At 35.1% G+C, this 13,972-nt stretch overlaps 1 protein-coding gene across 1 annotated transcript in view; it reads right to left on the bottom strand.

Moving 5' to 3' along the window:
• Nucleotides 1-11,781, bottom strand: part of LOC100869272 (putative G protein-coupled receptor No18) — a 58,897-nt gene extending 47,116 nt beyond the window's left edge. Inside the window, exon 1 of the mRNA XM_003695609.3 lies at nucleotides 11,657-11,781. The gene's annotated coding sequence lies outside the window, so the exon portion shown is untranslated. The remainder of the gene's footprint in view (nucleotides 1-11,656) is intronic.
• Nucleotides 11,782-13,972: the final 2,191 nt, after the last annotated feature.

Genomic DNA, 13,972 nt, shown 5'->3' with positions numbered 1-13,972 from the left:
TTTTTTTTTTTTTTTTTGCTAAGAGGAAATGTTGAAGTAAATTGAAGTCTCTTGAAAAGGGGGGGAGAAGAATTCAATTTACTTCAATTACTCGCGCGTTGCGTAATTAAGCTCGTAACGCGTTGTAACACCACCACCGCCTCGTTTCGATTAATTTCTTCATTAATTTAACGCGAGAACGCGAGGCAAATTAAGGAGTTGTTGATTTCTTTCTTTCTTTCTTTTTTTTTTTTTTTCAGGCAAAGGGGTTGGCAGCGCGGCACTCCAACGAAAACTTTTCTTGCGCGATATGAGCTTCGAAATGAGCACGTGTTCCGAATAATAGCGCGTTTAATCCCTTTCCTCTCTCTCTCTCTCTCTCTCTCTTTCTCTCTCTCTCTTGCCGCAATTGTTCCAACAGTTTTAACGAAATTTAGGGAACGAGAAATGGATACGTTAAATCGTATCTTTTACCGATGATTTTGCAGAAAGAAATTTTGGCAGAGAAGAAGAGGCAATGTTTTGGTGGTAACGTCAATTTCTCGACGCATGCGCGCCATTTCCTCGATGCACATCCCTCCCCCTCCTCTTCTCCTTTCCGCAGTGGTTTTTCTCCAGCGAACGATTCGTTTTCGAGACTATTATTTTCGCGCCAACGTAAAAAGAGGATTTAAAGAAAGATTCTTCTTAGTTTAAATTTTATTCTCCGCTAGAATTTTTCTTCTTTCTCTCTCTCTTAAGCGCGTTTTTTAGAATTCTGTTCGAAATCATCTTTTCGATCATCGTCTTGTAAACGATGGTTGCGTGGGCAGAGAAAAGTTGGAAAGTTGAAAATAAGGTATGTAAATTGTGGGTATTCGATGTATAGGTAGAGAAAAGTTTTCGAGAAAGTTTTTCACGATAGAGCGTTCGACATTCTAATCGATCAAACTTTGCCTAACACGCTTTTGCATAAACCGAGAATAACGTGATACGTACGTAATTGAAGATGATCCATCTCTGCTCCCATTAAACGCACCCACTTTGCCTCGCCCAATTGTTCGGTAAATATTGTTGCCGTCAATAAACTCGATTTTTAAACGAAGTGTCGTTTAATTACGCGCGCGTAAAACGAACGAAACGGATTTTCTTTCAAGAATTCGCTAAACGACCAAATTCTATTCTCGGTTTGGGGGACGGGCGGGGGGAGGGGGGATGGGGGGGGGAGAGAGGGAGAGAAAAATCAAGGCGTTAAAATTAGACCCGGTTAAATTATCCGAATGATTCCTTTCCTCGCGATTTAAATAGAGTAAATATCCGGCGAAAGGATTCCATTTGTATTTCCAAAGTGGCTACGGTTTCCCTGCGATGACGTCTTTGCTCCGTGATGATCAAGTATTCATGGGCCTTTAACTTAAACGATAGAAACTACAACGGGCCGTTAATTGCCGAGGATATTTACATTACAAATATATCCCTTTTCTTGGATCGATCCATCGATAAATAATATTATGTTATTATATCGTCGACTTGTTGATCGAATTTTTTTCATGCTTATTGAATTAAATGATTGGACTCGAAAGGTCAAACGAATCGTATTTTATTGATTAACGTCGTTTTCGTTTTTAATAATCGTTGCAAAAAAGTTTCAAAATCACTTCGTGTCCTTTTAGAAATGATCCATGAATGAATTTATTAAATTTGTAAACGCGTAGGTATTTCACGGATCCAAAAGATTGATCGAGATAAATCGATAGATCGTATTTTTCGTTTTAAAGCGTAATCGTTGCAAAAAAAAAAAAAAAAAGAAAGAAAAAATAAACGTTTCAACGTTGATACCGTTCACAAAATGATCCATGAAATGGTACTTTAACCTTTCGCAGACGAGTACTCTCCACTCTGATTCTCCGCGGATATATTTTTTGCAAAGAAAAGAAACAACAAAAAACGAAAAGTATCCAAATATCAGGAGTAAAGAGAAACGCGTGAACAGATTATTTTGTGAAAATTTCATCGTGAACATTTGGGGAAAGCTGAACGATTGTAAAAACTTGATTTAATTTTGCTCGATTGTAACTTTGAACCGATAATCCGCAAAGGATTAAATTAAAGGGATTAAGTTGCGTAAATATACGTATCTCACGTATGCGATAAATACGAGTAAATCCACAGAATGTTTTATCGATTTAATCGTCCTTTCGGTTTTGATAATCGGTTCGTCCGGAAAATGGCAAATGTATCTACACAAATCTCATTTCTAACGAAACCTTTCAAACCTATTAAGTTTGTAACTTCATAACTAATTGTGGCGTGAACTTTTTTCGTGTTCGATCACTCGTGAAATTTATATTATTTCGCCAAGTTTTTCCCATGGAAAATGGAAATGGATGGAAAAATACACGTGCAAAATATAAAATATAATCTTCGTTGCAAGAGTTGTTAAGATTTGACGGGAACAAATCGATCCGAAACTTTTGCTCTCGGTATCACGGATTGTTTCCATGAAATGAGATGCACAAGATACGAAGAATGTCATTGTTGCGATGTATGTGTATATATATAAAACACAGTTGAAATGTTGCATGCACGTGTGAGAGCAAAAATTTAAACAAAATTGCAATCTCGAAATGCTTTTTCTTTTTTTTTTTTTTTTTTTTTCTCTCTTGGATATCTCGTTCCATAATAGCATGATAAAATGTCAAAACGTGTCATTTACGAAACCGAGGAGATTTTTAATTTTACACGCTGCCTTCGTTACTCGAGCGTATCTCTCGTTTGAACCTTTTTTTTTTTTTTCTAAAAAAAAAAAAAAAAAAGATTTAATTTTGTTGATTCGTTTGATGAAGCGAGAAATGAGGACTGTGAAAATATTACGACTCAAAGAATCAAATCTGTCGTAATTGGGCGTGAACTGAACTCGTAAAATTTTTATCCTTATTTATTTATCGTTAAGAGTTTTGGAATAATTGTAATTGGAGGTAAAGCGCGAACGAAGATTTCATCAGAGATTCGTTGTTTACCACAATTAATAGCGTAAGAAAAAAAGTTTTAAAGTTTCTGCCGGAGCCGACTTTAAAAGTCAGATTTTGCTTCAAGTTGACGCAATGCCGCGTTGTTTCATTTTAAACAGCACAACGAACGCTTGTTGTGCTTACGTTTTAATGCCTTTCTCCAGCAAGGGGTGCGCCGCCTTTATTTCGAGAAGCGTTTCGAATGGCGCGAAGCAAGATCGTATCAATGAAATTCAACGAAATTCTTAAATATTTCCTTAGGCGAAAGTTATCCTTTCCGCGCGGGAAAATTCGTTAAATTCGATGATACGAAACGGATCGAGACGAGTCTCTTTCTTATCAAGCGTTATCTCATCCCCCTGCAAAAGATGCTTCCCGATGAATAATATCTGCGCACCTGCGACACTCGTTTATCATCGAACGATTAAATCAAGATAAATTATCTTAATCCTCTGTTTACTCTTAAAAATGTATTGAAATGATAGATTTATAAATGTTTTTATTAACACATCCCCAATGGAGAGAAAGAATTGATAAAATGTGCTCGGTTTATTAACATTTATAACTCGGTAATGCGACGAGGAACGTTGAAAGCAGGATAGTCGCATGAAATAAAAACATTCAGGGAGAGGATGAACGTAATTTTATGGGGGATAGGATTATGTTAAACTAATCCGCCGGGCAATGTAATCAAAGGGAGGGAAGATAAAAGAAAAGCATACTAATTCGACCGGGTTGATGCGATTCGCTAATTTTACGCAACGAGAAGCCCCGTCGTGCTTCGTTCGTACATCCCTGCGTAATGAATGAAAGGCTTCGAGGAAGGTGTGCCACAAATTAGAATGGACGTTACACCCTATCTGAAGAGTTGTTGTAATTATCACTGTGTGAGCTGTTAATTCATAGCGAGAAAATTTTTATACATATTAAGATTATCGACAAAAAAATTTATTTTTTGATTTATAAACGATAGAAGTTATTGATTCTTTTTTTGTCTTCTTTCCTTTTATACGCGAAGCTTTAATAAGCTGATCGAGCATCGAAGGAACGCAGAATTTCGTCGCTGATGATTTGACGGTATGAATCTTAAAAAAAAAAAAAAAGAAAGAAAAAATGGAAAGGAATAGTATAGTTTGAATTTTTTTGTATCTGATAGATTTATTAGGAACAGTTTTCGTTGTATTGTTAGCACTGTCAGCGTTTTATTTTTATCAGTAACGATATATTTTTATCAGTCATTTTATGCGTAGTAAGCGATATTTCATTGTTTTATTTAATTCATGTTCGTTCGAATGGAATGGTTTCACGGATCGCAGAATTTGTTAAATTAAATTACTTTGAAACGTTCTAAAAGCCTATAATTCTTCATCAATGAATTAGGAATTTTTGTGCAAATATGCTTTTTCGTATTACATATATTTTATGTAAACGATAACATAAATATAAGAAAGGAATTTAAAATAACTTCTAAATCAATTCAGATTCTCACATATTGCTATATAAATTCCTTTATTTATTACGAACAGTATTTCTATTATATATATCTATCGCGTAATTCATCTTAAAATTCATCAACATTGAACCTCTATAACTTCAATGATAATAACTAATCGTTCAACGGACGAGGGATCGTTAAAAGCGCGGAACCTTGCCCTTTAAAACGCTTTTTCAATCATCTCGATACGACACTCGGTTGCCGAGATATCTTTTTGTAAAGAAAAGAATAATTTTTAATAATGCAGTTTAATCTGACGAATCGTATTAAAATTAGGAAAACTTTGAACCGCTGTAACTCCAATAATAATAACTTTTGTTCAACGAACGGGGGATCGTTAGAAGCGCGGAACCTTGACCTTTAAAACGCTTTTTCAATCGTCTCGATACGACTTCCGGTTGCCGAGATATCGTCGTGTAAAGAAAAGGGTAATTTTTAATCTTTTACCTATCCTCGTCCTTGTCGTTTACTCGGGTCTCTCGCTCGCTCCTCGTCTCACCGACGTATCTCAAGTTCCAGACAAGCGACAGACGCGATTTCTAGAAATAGTACGCAGTTCCAGGAAAAAGTGGAAGGTCGATGAGTCACGGACCCGTTCATAAACTGTGGACTATGAAATTTCGAACCCTCGTATCTCGGCAACCGATCGAGATATCGAGATAAATCAAAAAAGGAATTCAACGGCATGGTTTTCTCTATTCTCTGAAATATAGATTTGAACGAGGATCGCGGTATACGTTGTATTGAACTACGAAGCGGAAATTTATAATTATTATCAAATAGTTTCGAATTAATTTTCTCCGAGCAGGCAAATATACACGCCATTACTCTTCGTTATATAAAATTTCTAATTAAACAAAAACATATAAAACGTAAGAGCTTTAATTAGCCCCGGGCAGAGAAATATCTAGAATAATTAGATCCTAACGAACAATAGAAGAGGCAGAACAAATTGTATTTGTTCGGGTGGAAGCGTAGCCAGCTTCATTCGTTCAGGAATATCGAAAACATTATCAAACGATCAAAGGATAAAAAGGGAAATGAAGATTTCAAAGGAATCTGGCACACCCAGCTATTTCCTCGTTTCTCCGTTCTGAGAGAATGCAAAAACTGGTCAGCGTGGCGTTTCATTCTGGATATGCCCGGTCGTCGACGATAAACATCGATGTTTAACGAATTCTTGGTGAAGAAATTCGCGTTCTCGACGAAAATCTCCAAGTCGAATATCATGACTTTCTTAGCAACACTTTGCATGTAACACTTTATGTACCAAGGTCTTAATTATAACTTTCGATTCGAATTACACGATTCATGATTGTAATAAGAGAGATCGTTTCTTTTAAAGTTTATTGTTATTGGTAGATTTTAAGAAAATTAAAAAAAAGAATCTTCAACCCGAGATATATCAAAGACAAATTTAAACTTTGATTACAGTTATTCGAAGTTGAATTAAAAATCGTATTACGAATTTTAATTAACGGTTACATAAGCTGCTTGGAAATTTTTATTGGAAAGTAGAGGCAAGCATCGTAATTACCGAGATACTATTTTTCTATCCTTTGACAAAGTTGTTTAATTTTTATTCACGCACAGGAAGCGAAATTGTCTCGTCTCGTTTAATTATTATTTATTTTTTCCCGCGAGGATTAATACGCATTGGTGGAATCGTAAAAATTGCTCGAGTTGTCGCACGCAACAAAACGAGCGAGAGGATCCACGGCAAATTACAACGCCGTCTCGTGGATAAAATATTCTCGTGGCCGAATAAATTTGCAATCGAGTAGTTACTAATTTGCGATTTGCATCCCTCCACTTTGTGTCGTTTGCCACGAAAGCGTTGCACCTTATAATTCAGCCTGTACACGTACACACCAACTTACAGCACACGTTATAACAGCTCCATTGTACCGCTCATCTTAATTGGTCAGTTCAACCCGTTCGCATCCTTCGCGTCGAATTCCAACCTTCGCCTACTACGAATTTTGAATTCATACGGTGTACGCGACTTGTGCATATACTATAGCGTACTGAATATAACTCGGTTCCACGTAGTAAATATTCTAATCTATCCCCCCCGCCTTTGTTAACAAGAATTAGAACGAGCTTCCACGAGGATGGACTTTGAACGAGGATGAGCATTCACACGTTCGCTTCGAAAAATTAATTTACTCTCAAATCAAAGGTATTAACTCGATTAACGAGCAAAACGATGCTTGTAAAATGTATCATCAAATATATATTTATTGGTCGATCAAATCTTCGAAACGTGTTTTACACGATTGAACGCCAATTCTCACAATTTCGATTTCTCCGACAACAACCTTGTAACGATCCTATTAACCGGTTATTTAAGAACTATTTCCTTCCTTGCAAAAACAGTGACGAAAACATTCGACATATAGGCCGGACGAGACATCCTCGCTTTCGTGTAGGAAATATATACGGTTTCTCGCGGGAGCATTAGAGGTAATAAACTGACCGCAACGAGCAATAACTTGCGGCCGGGCCATGGCCATAAAAACCGACTCCGCACGTCTCCACTCCCCTCGCCTACAATTTAGAATTTACAAAATAATTTTACACGGATCATTAACACGCGAACAAAAAATTCACACCATCGCGCCACTTCTTTCTTTTCGATCCAGAATGGGGCCCGGAATTCTTTCGCGATAAGCGAATAGTGCGCGTGGGAAATGATCGCGACTGAAACATTTATTTTATTCGATTTTTATTGCCTAATAATAACAAGTAGTTGTCGAATGGTTTTGTAACAAATATACGATATTCCATGTAATCTGAGGAATATCGTAATAATGTCGGGCAACTGGAGAAATACATATTTCGATCCTCCTGGTTTATCACGTTATAAGATACGTTATACGATAGGATATAGGATAGTTAGTAAGTTAACACTACTTTTTCAAAGCGTCATTAATCAAGGAGCATCGAAAAGCGAATAATTTTGAAGTAACCTTTCATGTATCCGTTGTATCAATTAATATGGAAAAATAAGGGCGTCGAGTAACGGGCTATTTCCATGATAAACGTTAAAAACTGTGCATAATGCGTTGCATACGTAACACGCGTCATGTATCACATGATTATTTGTCTTTCTTAAATATAAAGTTCTCTTTTCGTCTACTCTTTTTTTCTAATTTATAATTTTTTTTGTTGCATCGTTAAAAAACGAGCAATTTATCAAGTGCTTCACGCACAGGGAGGAATTCCTGAAGCGAGGAATAATTTTTGTTAACAATTCTGATTGAATTTCAGAACTTTATAATATTTGCACGAGTTTTCGCAAAAGTTGAACGAGTTCAATGAAATTTTTCAATTAGAATTGAATTTCGATGCGAAATAATTAAATGCAAAAAATTTAGCACCTTTTCGAAGGTGAAGTTGCAATATCAAACCGCTGTAATGTATCGATGAGCGAAATAATTATCGACTGAAAAACGATTAACGATCATGCAAATGAGGAAAGGCAAACGCTCGTGTTAAGTTATAGTTTGTAATATTGGCAATGCTTGGGTCCAGAATAAATTAATATCCGCGCGTAGCATTAAGTGATATTAGCACTTCGTCATCGTACGTATCTTGATTTAACATTTTAAGTTTTCAATAAAATTTTCTCAATATTACGAATTGCCTCTTGCTTAACACATTTTTCGACATTTTCTTACCTCGACCATCTCTAGTTTTCCATAAACAACATGCTACTTATTCCTCGTTTAGCGTAGCAAGAATCTCTTCTTGTCTTGCATCCCTGTTTCCTGTCCCCTGGCAGTCGCTCTACTTTTTTTTCCTCATTTTTATTGCTAATTACGAACGAGCTGTTTCAGGATTTGGGTCATCCACTCAACTTCTGCTTGTTAGGACCGAGGCGAAGATGCACCATCGGATACTGCCAGAATTCGTCCATTTTTTTTTTTTTTTTTTTTTTTCTACTCTTCTCCCATTTCCATGTTCTACCTGGATTGCGCTAGTTAATAATCATTCGTTTATTCTCGTGTACGTGTATATATATATATATATATATATTTTTTTTTAACGTTAGAAAATTCGTTCGTTCGTGGAATCAGTTGATAGAATATCCAAACAAGCAAAATATTCAAAAATCATTTATTTGAACTTTAATAACGATCTATTCTTCACTTATGATCTGATTTCAAATTTAGAGTCAACTTCAAATAGAAGAAACGTTTTCCCTTTCTATTACGTCGAAATTGTTACGAATTCTTAATAATCGAAATCCTTTAAAAATCATTTATTTGAACTTTAATAACTTCCAACGATCAAACATCTATTCCATTCTGATTCGATTTCAAATATATATGTCTTCGAAAAAATGTTTTCTCTTTTTATTACGTCGAAATTGTTACGAATTCTTACGAATAATCGGCGAAATTCCTCGACGAAATCATTTATTTGAACTTTAATAACTTCCAACGATCAAACATTTATTCCATTCTTCGCTTCTTTTTTTCACTTCAAATTTAGAAATTCAGCTTCAAATAGAAGAAACATTTTCCCTTTCTATTACGTCGAAATTGTTACGAATTCTTACGAATAATCGGCGAAATTCCTCGACGAAATCATTTATTTGAACTTTAATAACTTCCAACGATCAAATATTTATTCCATTTTTCGCTTCTTTTTTTTACTTCAAATTTAGAAATTCAGCTTCAAATAGAAGAAATATTTTCTATTACGTCGAAATTGTTACGAATTCTTGCGAATAATCGGCGAAATTCCTTGACGAAATCATTTGAACTTTAATAACTTCCAACGATCTATTCCATTCTTCGCTTCTTTTTTTCACTTCAAATTTAGAAATTCAGCTTCAAATAGAAGAAACATTTTCTATTACGTCGAAATTGTTACGAATTCTTGCGAATAATCGGCGAAATTCCTTGACGAAATCATTTATTTGAACTTTGATAACTTCCAACGATCTATTCCATTCTTCGCTTCTTTTTTTCACTTCAAATTTAGAAATTCAGCTTCAAATAGAAGAAACATTTTCTATTACGTCGAAATTGTTACGAATTCTTGCGAATGGTCGGCGAAATTCCTCGACGAAATCCTTTCCTAGTTGACTAATGCATTACTCGTAAAAGTGCCATTGTCGAGGGTTAAACGTTCTAAGTTTCAAGGATAGCTTGAACGCCGCAGGTGCGTCCATTTTCCGAGACGCATCTTCCGGTTTTATCAGGGAATCCGTGGCTAGGCGATTCAACTTTACGACCATCTGGCGCGAAGACTCGGAGGACGAGTGCGCCATCCACTTTTCGATTAAACGAAAGTCAAGCTTCTTCGACCAACGTATATATATAAGTGGAGAGACTCGAACAACTTGTCTATTTTATTTAAAAAGAAAATATATATATAGATGGTTTTTAGAAATTGAAAATTTTTTTCAATCATCCATGCGAGTCTGTCTCGCATCTTTTACTTCGACCGATGAAGAATCGTGCAGTTTTTTAGTTTTAAGTTTCAGGCTGGCTGATCTGCAAGAACAATCGTATTTAATTGTTACAGTTGATAGAATGCGTTCGATAATGTTAGAACGTTATGTAAATCGAGCCTCCCTGTTAAATTTATACTGAATTATGCAGCTACGTATATACCGCCTCCTCTGTAATAGAACATGTTCGAATAACAGAGTGTCGGGATAGTTCGAGATATTTGGATAATGGGAGTTCGTGGATCGTAAGAGAGAAATTTTCCTCTCGAAAGATGTATCATCATCGGTAAAGAATTTTCGTTTAGAGAGATACTGGTACTCAGACTTACTATCTTTCTAACAAATTTTTCTATATATATATATTTTTAAAACTTTTATTCGATCTACGCATCATTTCTCTCATAATGCTTTCATTATTAACGAAATTAATTAATATTCGAGCAAATAACGATTTCACAACTTTCTACTAAGTTGTATCTACTCACTGTAACGGGTCAGAAAATTAATCGTAAACTTGACATCAAACGACGATACTTTGAAACGGATACTTTTCGGCTCTAATCCAAAAATATTCGAAATCGTGGCTACGAATTTCAAGATATATACGAAATAACGCTGATAAATCATAAAAATGAGAAAAAGTTTACCTTTCATCGCGAAATTCTCCTATTCTCTTCTATTTTCGCACGTTTTCACGAAAAGTGATCGCGTCCGATCGCCTTCCTCTCGATGTGTCTGGATATGCTTCTCACCCTCGTCATTTATGTTCGCGCGTTACGATATCGTGAGGATCGGAATAAAAAAAGAAAAAATTAGAGAGGGAAAATTCGATGAAGAACTGGCGCAGTGGACGTTCGCATGGATCTTTTCATTTCGTCAATCGTTCGAGCGGAGTTTGAAACAGAAACTAATTTCGCATCCCGGCAGAAGTATCAAAGCGACTGGATGCGAAGTCTGTTCCGTGAGAGCACGTAACAGGCATTATCATTCGCCAAATCCTCACAAGTCACGTATTCTCTACGATGATAATGTAGTTGACAGTATTCTAGCGGGAATAGGATTTCAATGTTTCACATTGCATTTCGAATCGAATAGATATAGATATATATATATGAAAATCGTATAAACGTTGCTTTTTCGATCGAGATTGTATTTATATACGATGTCCATTCAAATAATTTACGAGTTTATTTTTAACAGATGTAACGAAACAGCAAAATCGTTCAAATGATGAATTTCTTCTGGTAAACCTAAAAATATTTCACGCTTAGGTTTGTTAAAATTGAAATATTGTAAGGACGATTCGTTCTACTCCAGAATTTTCATTTTGAAGGAAATGTGTTTTAAAAATATCTTTTTTTCTTTCAGTGATTTTTTAATATTTTTATAAAATTGAAAAATCGTAAGGACGATTGTTGTGTTGCAGAATTCTCATTTCGAAGAAAATTATATTGAAAAGAGTGAATGGTACATGTTAAAGAGTATGTTTTAAAAAATAGCTTTTTTGCAGTAATTTTTTAATATTTTTTTTTTCTTCAATTGTAATATTTGTTAATAGCTCCGCGAGATCACGTAACATGGTACGACGAATAGTCAAAAGTCACGTATTTTCTGGCTTTACGTAATGAGGACGGAGAATGCAGTAGGGGAACTAGAACGTTGACGATGCGTTGATTTTTCGTAATTTTTATCATCGCATCCGGAAAACTTTAAAGCGATCGATACCTGGATCGTTGGTCGAAGGATGCCTGCCTGTTTTTCGAGAAGATCTATACTTTTTTTTCCCTTCTCTTGTTTCCAATACAGCTTTTCCAAGACATCAAACCGACTCTTAAGTTGTCCAGTCCTTTTTGTATCTCACGAGCTGGAGCCGAATCGAAGCATTCTCACGAATCCTCGGCATTCTGCGAAACAAAAGGTGCCGTTAAATGTACACTTAACAATATCGTTCAAAATTTAAAATGAATATTAAAATAACGTAATATACACTTTACTCTGTCGTTATCTCGTGTCCTGATAAAGCAATCTTGAATATTTTACGTAAATTTAATAACGCCTCATATTTTCTCTCTCTAAGGGTTCACGTGCGTCGATGTGGCAAGAGATACCTTACGTTGATACCTTAATTCGTAGTTCAAGTAGTACGAATTATAATATTGTATCGAAGTTCTCTTAATTTTTCGTGTAATATTCACGATGAAATTTAAGCGTATCGCGCTTGTACGTTTCTCCATATATCAATAATTTTATTCTCCATAACATTACGATAAATTTATTACTTTTACACGGGCGAGTGCCGATAAAAATATTACACGAGTCATTAAATCGATGGATAGCATGGATAGCATCGAGCGATTTAAAAGATTCGAAATTTAAAAATCGTTAAAAAAAAAAAAAAAGAAGGAAAAAACCGTGAAACGATGTATTTCGAAAAAAAGTAAAGTGATTCTCGTGAATATGAAATGCGATTCAAGTCAAATATATTCTGTGAACCACGATAACGTTATGAAAGTTGCAACATTTATATGTAATATATATATATATGTGTGTATATATGTATACACATAAACGAGTGATCTCTGTCACCAATATGAATATATATATATATATATATATTGAACGATTTTCGTGCAAATATTCAGGAACGTTATCTAAACAGACCGATATATACATACATATATATATATAAAGCTTTTATATCATTCTCGTCGAAATTTTTTGAACGAAATTTTTTTCTTTCCAAAAATAAATACCGGATATCCTCTGTGCGATACTTATATTTGATACCGTGTTGATCGAAATCGCGTTATTTGCGTTTAATTTGCCCCTCTCCTTGTCTTTTGATCTTCCCCGATGTTCAAATATCTTCAATTTCGACTCAGCTTGGTAAAATAATATTTGAAAAATGGATGGTGGAAACATTACTGGTAAAAATTTTCTCGAGATCACTTTCGAAATTTCCTGTGAATCGCGCGAACGGAAACAGAGATATTCGGGCTGCGCGCTTTAACTCGAGATTCGTCCAATCGCGCTACAAGATTTATTGCAAACTTAAGATCGTAAACAACCCGGTTGTAGGACGCGGTTCTCTTTGAGTATAATTTACGATTGAGGTAGAAACAAAACGATGAAAAGCTTCAATGTCGTTTCAGCATATACCATTCCACTATTTTCTAAGAAAATAATTCTAATATATCGATGTATATTAAATTATATTAAATCGATATGTGCACACATTAATTCTTCGACTTCGCATTTCGATCGATGTGAAAAATTTCCTGGCAAGGATGAATCAATAAAGAATATAATATTGGAACGCGAATCGGAAACGAAAGAATCGGAATCTACGAAGTTTCGAAACTGCTCAAGTTTCGAGAGAAAATTAAAGGAAGGATGTTATTTAGGATACTCAAGAATGGAAATATCGATGGATTAAAAATTTTGGACGATAAAGATGAAAGCAGGGAAAAACGGAGGGAATTTAGAAATAGAATTCTTTATTTGTTTTTTATTTACTATTTTCAAACATTTGTCCGAGGTTGAAATGCATTTCGAATCAAATATAAACGATGCGGTATTTGGCAAACGGTTTTACATTGTTGAGATAAATACCAGGGCAAACCGTGGTGAAAAACCTAGTTTCTTTTTAAACGATAAAAAAAAACTAGAGTAGAATCCCCGCTATCAATCAGACTTGGACCATTATCGTGTCCAACCGTATAGAATTACAAACGTTTCAATCCGTTCCGGAAATTCAGAGGAGTAAAAATTTCCAAACATTCGAAAATCTCGTTTTCCACCATTGCTATTTCCCTTTTTTTTTTTTTCCGTTTTTTTATCAAAAAAACGATCGCGTTCGAATCGCGTTTAATATAAAATATACGTTTAATTTAATCTCGCATCAAATCGCATCAAATTAATCTTTGTGTAACATTTTCGCCACCTTCGAACCCTGCTTCCAATTGTTAAATAAAAATTGGATTTTAACGTATCACTTTAATTACATGTAACTTGTTTGAAGGGAGGTATAAGAAGTGCAAG

This window comes from Apis florea, unplaced genomic scaffold (assembly GCF_048593485.1).
Source record: "Apis florea isolate Af1SG1 unplaced genomic scaffold, ASM4859348v1 contig_3367_pilon, whole genome shotgun sequence".
Taxonomy (NCBI): Eukaryota; Metazoa; Arthropoda; class Insecta; order Hymenoptera; family Apidae; genus Apis; species Apis florea.
This window is presented reverse-complemented; position numbering and strand designations above follow the sequence as displayed.